The sequence below is a fragment of the Balaenoptera acutorostrata genome, chromosome X (assembly GCF_949987535.1).
Source record: "Balaenoptera acutorostrata chromosome X, mBalAcu1.1, whole genome shotgun sequence".
In the NCBI taxonomy this organism is placed as follows: domain Eukaryota; kingdom Metazoa; phylum Chordata; class Mammalia; order Artiodactyla; family Balaenopteridae; genus Balaenoptera; species Balaenoptera acutorostrata.
The window spans coordinates 129,306,956-129,312,658 of record NC_080085.1 but is presented as its reverse complement, the minus strand read 5'-3'; positions in this window follow the sequence as shown (position 1 = coordinate 129,312,658).

Here is a 5,703-nt window from a genome sequence, read left to right as displayed (position 1 = left end):
TATTACTTGCCCCAGCAACTCGTCTCTTGATTTATTGGCCTGTTGTGTGGTGAGTAAGTAGTTCAAGCTTGGACTCGGTAACAGTTTCTCCAAAAGTTAAGCACATAGAGTTACCCTGTGACTCAGCAATTCCACTCCTAGGTTTGTACCCAAAAGAATTGAAGACAGATGTTCAAGCAAAAACTTGTGCACAAATGTTCATAACACCATTATTCACAATAGCCAAAAGGCAGAAACAACCCCAATGTCCATCAATGTACGAATGTATAAAATGTGGTATTTTATTAAACTATTAAAACATGAAGTATCAAATCAGTATGTTGTACACCTGAAACTAATATAATATGTCAATTATATCTAAATTTTTAAAAAAAGTAATAAAGTATTGATCCATGCTACACCATGGATCAACCTTGAAAGCATTATGCTAAGTAAAAGAAATCAGATATAAAAGGCCACTTAATGTATGATTCCATTTAAATGAAATGTCCAAAATAGGCAAATACACAGAGACAGAAAGTAGATTACTGGCTGCCAAGGCCTGGGGGTAGGATGGGGACTAATGGCTTAATGGGCACAGGGTTTCCTTTTGGGGTGATGGAAATGTTTTAAAAATAGGTAGAGATGTTAGTTGAACAACATTGTGAATATACTAAATGCCACTGATTATTTTTTTTTTGGCTGCGCCACGCTGCATGTACTAATAAGATCTTAGTTCCCCGACCAGGGATCGAACTGACGCCCCCTGCAGTGGAAGCACGGAGTCTTAACCGCTGGACCACCAGGGAAGTCCCACTGATTTATTTTAAATGGTTAATTTTATGTCATATGAATTTCACCTCTATTTAAAAAAAAAAAAAAGCAGTCTTCTCTACCCAATGCCCTTTTAGCCTCAGGATTGCAAGTCCTCATCAGGGCTCCGTTTCAGGTGAAGGCAAGAACATGGTAGGCAGCCTCATGCCAGGAATCACCGGACTTTGGCATAAGAGCCCGCTCAGGCCCTGTCACCCTGCTGACAGCTCAGGCCCATGGAGCCTCCCCGACCACGGCTTCCTGGCCTTTGTCCATCACCTAAACTTGCAGCGTCACTATGCCCACTTTAAAAAATTTAAACAGGAAGGAAAGTTATTCACTCATAACAGGAAGTCCAAAGGTAGGGCAGGCCCCACAATATCATCAAGCACTCAGATTTTTCTGCCCCTCTTCGCTGTCAGCCATAGCACTCATCCAAAGGCCGACCCCCCTGGGGCCCCTAATATGACAGCGGATAGCAATTCTGGCTCCGGGACTTCTTGTTTGCATCAAGAAGAGCCAGTAAAGAGCCAGTAAAGGTTTATGAAAGAGCCAGTAAAGGTTTCGATGGGCCCGCTTAGTTCACAGGCTCACCCGTGGATCAGTGACTGTCACGGAAGGAAATGCCACGTGCCTTTGGCTTAAACCTAGGTTCCCGCTTTTCACCCTGAACTTCGGAACTGCACGTGTGGCCAGGCCCCACCCAGTCCCCGCCCCCTCACCCCGGGCTGAGTCAGGCCTTCCCTTCTTGGGGCTCCCCCAGCCCCTGAGCCTCCTTATCACAGCGGCGCTGCCACTGTGTGTTCATGGAGGGTTTTCTTTTCACTATGATCTCTGGGAAGATGGGGGGTGGCGGGGCGGCTGTCTTGGATGCTCTGTGGCCCTAGGGACCGTCCCAGAAGAGCTGCTTTGCGTTACTTGTTGAATGAAGGAGAGGATGAGTGAGTGAGTAGTTGGGTGGGTGGAATGCCAGGGATAGGAAGGAGTGGGGGTGAGGGCAGGCCATTGCTACGGGCAGGTCCTGGGGAGTAGAGGCCAGAGTTGAAGCGGGATGTGCCTGCGTGTGAGCGCTTGGAGCAGCTTGAAGTCCCCAGAACTCTCCTCCCATCTGGAAGTCCTGAGCTGCAGCCACAGGGAGCCCCGGGTGACCAGAGGCCAGCCTGGTGTGGCTCGTTTAAGCAGCTGGGCCCGCACCAGGTCTCACCCACCCTCCCTCCCTCATACTGGCCTTTCCTGGCCACTGACCTCACTCCTCCTTTGCCTGCCTGTCTCACCCTCTGGATTTGACACACACTGGTGCCCTCTGGTTATTAATAATACTCCAGGGTCATGCTAACAGTGCCTGTTCCCGGAGAACTTTCTCAAAGCCAGGCCCTGCGCTAGGGGCTGCACCAGGCGCTGGATCTCCTTCCAGACACGCAGTGACGTGGGAGTCATCACCCTGATTCCCAGAGGGCACTGGGTTGGGGGCGCAGGAAGAGGGGTGCTGCCTGAGGGGTGGAGACTCTGCGGCTGTGCCTGGAGAGAACAAAGCTCAGTTGAGGCCGAAGTCAGGGTGCAGCACAGTGCAAAAGCTGCAGAGCCCTCTTTCCAGGGAAAACATAGGTGTGTCCCTGTAGAAAGATGGATGACGATGGACCTGCTGGGGCTGGGAGTTGGGGCCAGGAGCCCTGCCTCTTCAACTCCCCATTTCGTGCTCAGTGGACCCTGAGGCTCAGCCTGTGCTCGAATCTCATCTCTGCCACTTAGTAGCTTGGTGCCCTGAGCAAGTGGCCTTAGCTCCCTAAGCCTCCGGTGGACCATCTATAATGAGGGAGGGGGGAGGGGGAGAGCCGGGAGAGTCTTCGCCTCTGAGGATTCTTGTGAGCATTGCTTGGTGTGCTCGGTGGGCTGCCCAGCACACCTCCCTGCATTCCAAGGACCCCTTCAGAGTGCAAGCCTGCTTTCCCTGTAGCTCTCCCCATCCTCTCCCAGCCTGCCCTGTATCGCCTGTGTTCCCTCCCCATCCCTGCATCCGCCCATCCACTTATTCATGTGACAAATCTCTGTCGGGCACCTACTATGTGCCAGGCATTGAGCTGGGCATGGAGACCCCGCCAGGTCTCTGCCCTCACGGCGCACTTGTGATCATTCAGCGTCAGGAGAGTTGGACTAGGAAGGCATCCCTCTCCAGCCTCCAGCTGTTGCCACAGGACCAATCCATTAACATCTCCCCATGGCCCCTGCACTTGCTGCAGGGGAGGCTCTGGGGTGCGTCCTGATGGTGCTGGGAGAAGGCAAATGATGCTAGGCTAGCCTCCTGCCCCCCTCCCTTGGCCAGGCTTTCCCCAGGGTTCTGCTGGTGCCCTCAGCCATGCACATGTGCTGGACAGTCCTGAGCCCAGGAGACCCCCTCGGGGCCACTCTGGGTAAACCCTTTGGGGCTTGACTCAGGCAGCTGGAGAACCCCTCCCTCCGCTGTGAACCTAAAATCCCTTGAAATCACAGTCACTGTGGAGGGGAAGACAGCATTTGATTTACAAAAATCCTGTGCATATATGTCCAGCAGCCTTGAGTGACTTTCTGGGCACTCTGTGGTTTGCCACTCTCCTAGTCCATTTGGGCTGCTATGACAAAGTAGCACAGACTGGGTGGCTTATAAACAACAGAAACTTATTTCTCACTGTTTCGGAGCCTGGAAGCTGAGATCAGGGTGTCAGCATGGTCGAGTTCTGGTGTCAGCCCTCTTCCAGGTTGCAGACAGCTGACTTTTCGTTGTGTCCTCACATGGAAGAGAGCAGAGAGGAAGCAAGCTGTCTCGCATGACCCTTATAAGGGCACTAATCCCATTCACGAGGCTCCACCCTCATGACCTCATCTAATCCTAATTACTTCCCAAAGGCTTCATCTCCAAATACCATCACATTGGAGGGAAGCGCTTTAATGTGTGAATTTTGGGAGGACACATTCAGTCCATAGCAGCCCCCTTCCCCTGCCATAGGCATGGGCATGGGGAGTTAGGGGGATGCCCCTCGAATGAGACAGCTACACCCTCCCTTCCCCCCGGATCCCTGAACTGGGCCAATGGGGCCCTACTTTGGCAAGCCGGGATGCCAGGTGGGCGCACGAGCTGCTCATGTGCTCACGGGTGCTAATCCGGCCTGCCAGCCTGGTTCTCATAGCACACACGTGGAGGTACTTGGAGATCCTTAGCTGAAAAGGGTGGTCGGTTCTCTGATTATTGAAAGGTCAGCACAATGGCAGGAGCACGTGCTGTTGGCTTCACCTGGAACGCTTTTCCTTCCCCAGATTCTTAGGGGTCCTTCTTGCCTCATCGTACACATCACTTCCTCCAGGCGTGACCCCTCCCCCGGCACCCCCGGCCCTGGCCAGGCCTGGCCTCCTCCCTTGCGGTTTCACAGCTCCCGGAGCTTGCCTTGACCAAGACACCTACCAACCTACCATCCTGTACTATCATGTCTTTTTCCACCATGACCCTGTGATCACTTCCTTACACCCCAGCTCCTGGCCAAGGACCTGGCATAGAGTAAATGATCCAGAGCATGAATGAGTGAGCATTCCACTGTCGAGGATGTCTTCAAGGGCAGGAGAGATTAGCCATACGGAGCCCACCAAATGCCTCCGATCGCCCAAGCACAGCCCTGGCATCTCAAGTGGTGGGATGCAGGGCCCATTGCCAGGCCTGGGGGCATGTAGGGGCCCTGGGTCGCTGCCTGGCTGAGGTATGCAAGGCCTTGAGCCCTCACAGGGGCCAGGAGCACAGACGGCCAGCCAGGGACGGCATGGGGCCACCAGGAGGAACAGGTGCCAGTGCTGGGAGGGGGAGTGAGCAAGGTCAGGAGGACCTCTGCCCCGTGGGGAAGGGGGAAGTGGTGAGCACTTGTTAGTACTGAAAGGCAGCCTGGAGCAACGCCAGCTTTCTCCAGCTGGGATCCCTACAGCCTATGCCCTGTCTTCCTGGAGGGTAAATTTTGCTCCAAAACTGGGATGAAATAGTTACTTTAACTGGTCAGTAATGTAAAGATTAGGTTTTTCTGTTTAAACATCCATGGATGTAGTATGCCTTCGAATGCAAACTCCATATGGAGTTTTGAGCTATAACATGAGGTATCAAAATGGCAACTTTGGGCTATGACCCAGCCCATCCTCGGGGGCTGCACCTCACTCTGTTCAGTTGTTAGGGAGACGCAGCTGAAAAACATGAAGGGCACTGGCATGTTGGGGGGGCCTGGGGAAGGTGGCCTTCAGCGTCAGATGGGCTTGAATTTCCATCCCCCTTCCCTCCATAGCTTGACCTCCCTCCCCATGGATGAGACCTCTGGGAGCTTGAGCAGGCAATTCTTTTTTTTTTTTAATTTAATTTTTATTTTATATTGGATTATAGTTGATTTACAACGTTGTGCTAGTTTCAGGTGTACAGCAAAGTGATTCAGTTATACACATACGTATGACATATGTATATGTATCATTGAGCAGGCAATTCTAATACTTGGGAATGACGCCTACCTTTGAGATGGGCGCAGGATGAGAGACCAAGGAAGGATGGCAGGCCCTGCACCGACCCCGCCTGGGGCCAGGAACCCAACCACCTCCCCCCATGGGCATCCCCGTCGGAAGTGCCTGCTCTTGCTGTCTGGTGGAGGTGTGTGTGTGCTCCTGCGCGTGTGGGGCGCCTGCTGTGCCAGGCGCTGGGCTGAGCTTTTACCCCCATGATTCCCCGCCGTCTTCCTTGCAACTATGGACGAAGTTCGGGGGCCTCTGGGGCTTTGGGGGAGAAGGGAGACGGGGGCTTGAGGGCCCAGGAAGGCTCTAGTTTGGACACCGAGCGGTGATTGGCTGCTCCCACCCTTGGAGAAGCGCCCTCCCTCCCTCCTCTCTGGCCACCCCAGCTTGTGGGTCAGCCTTCCCCGG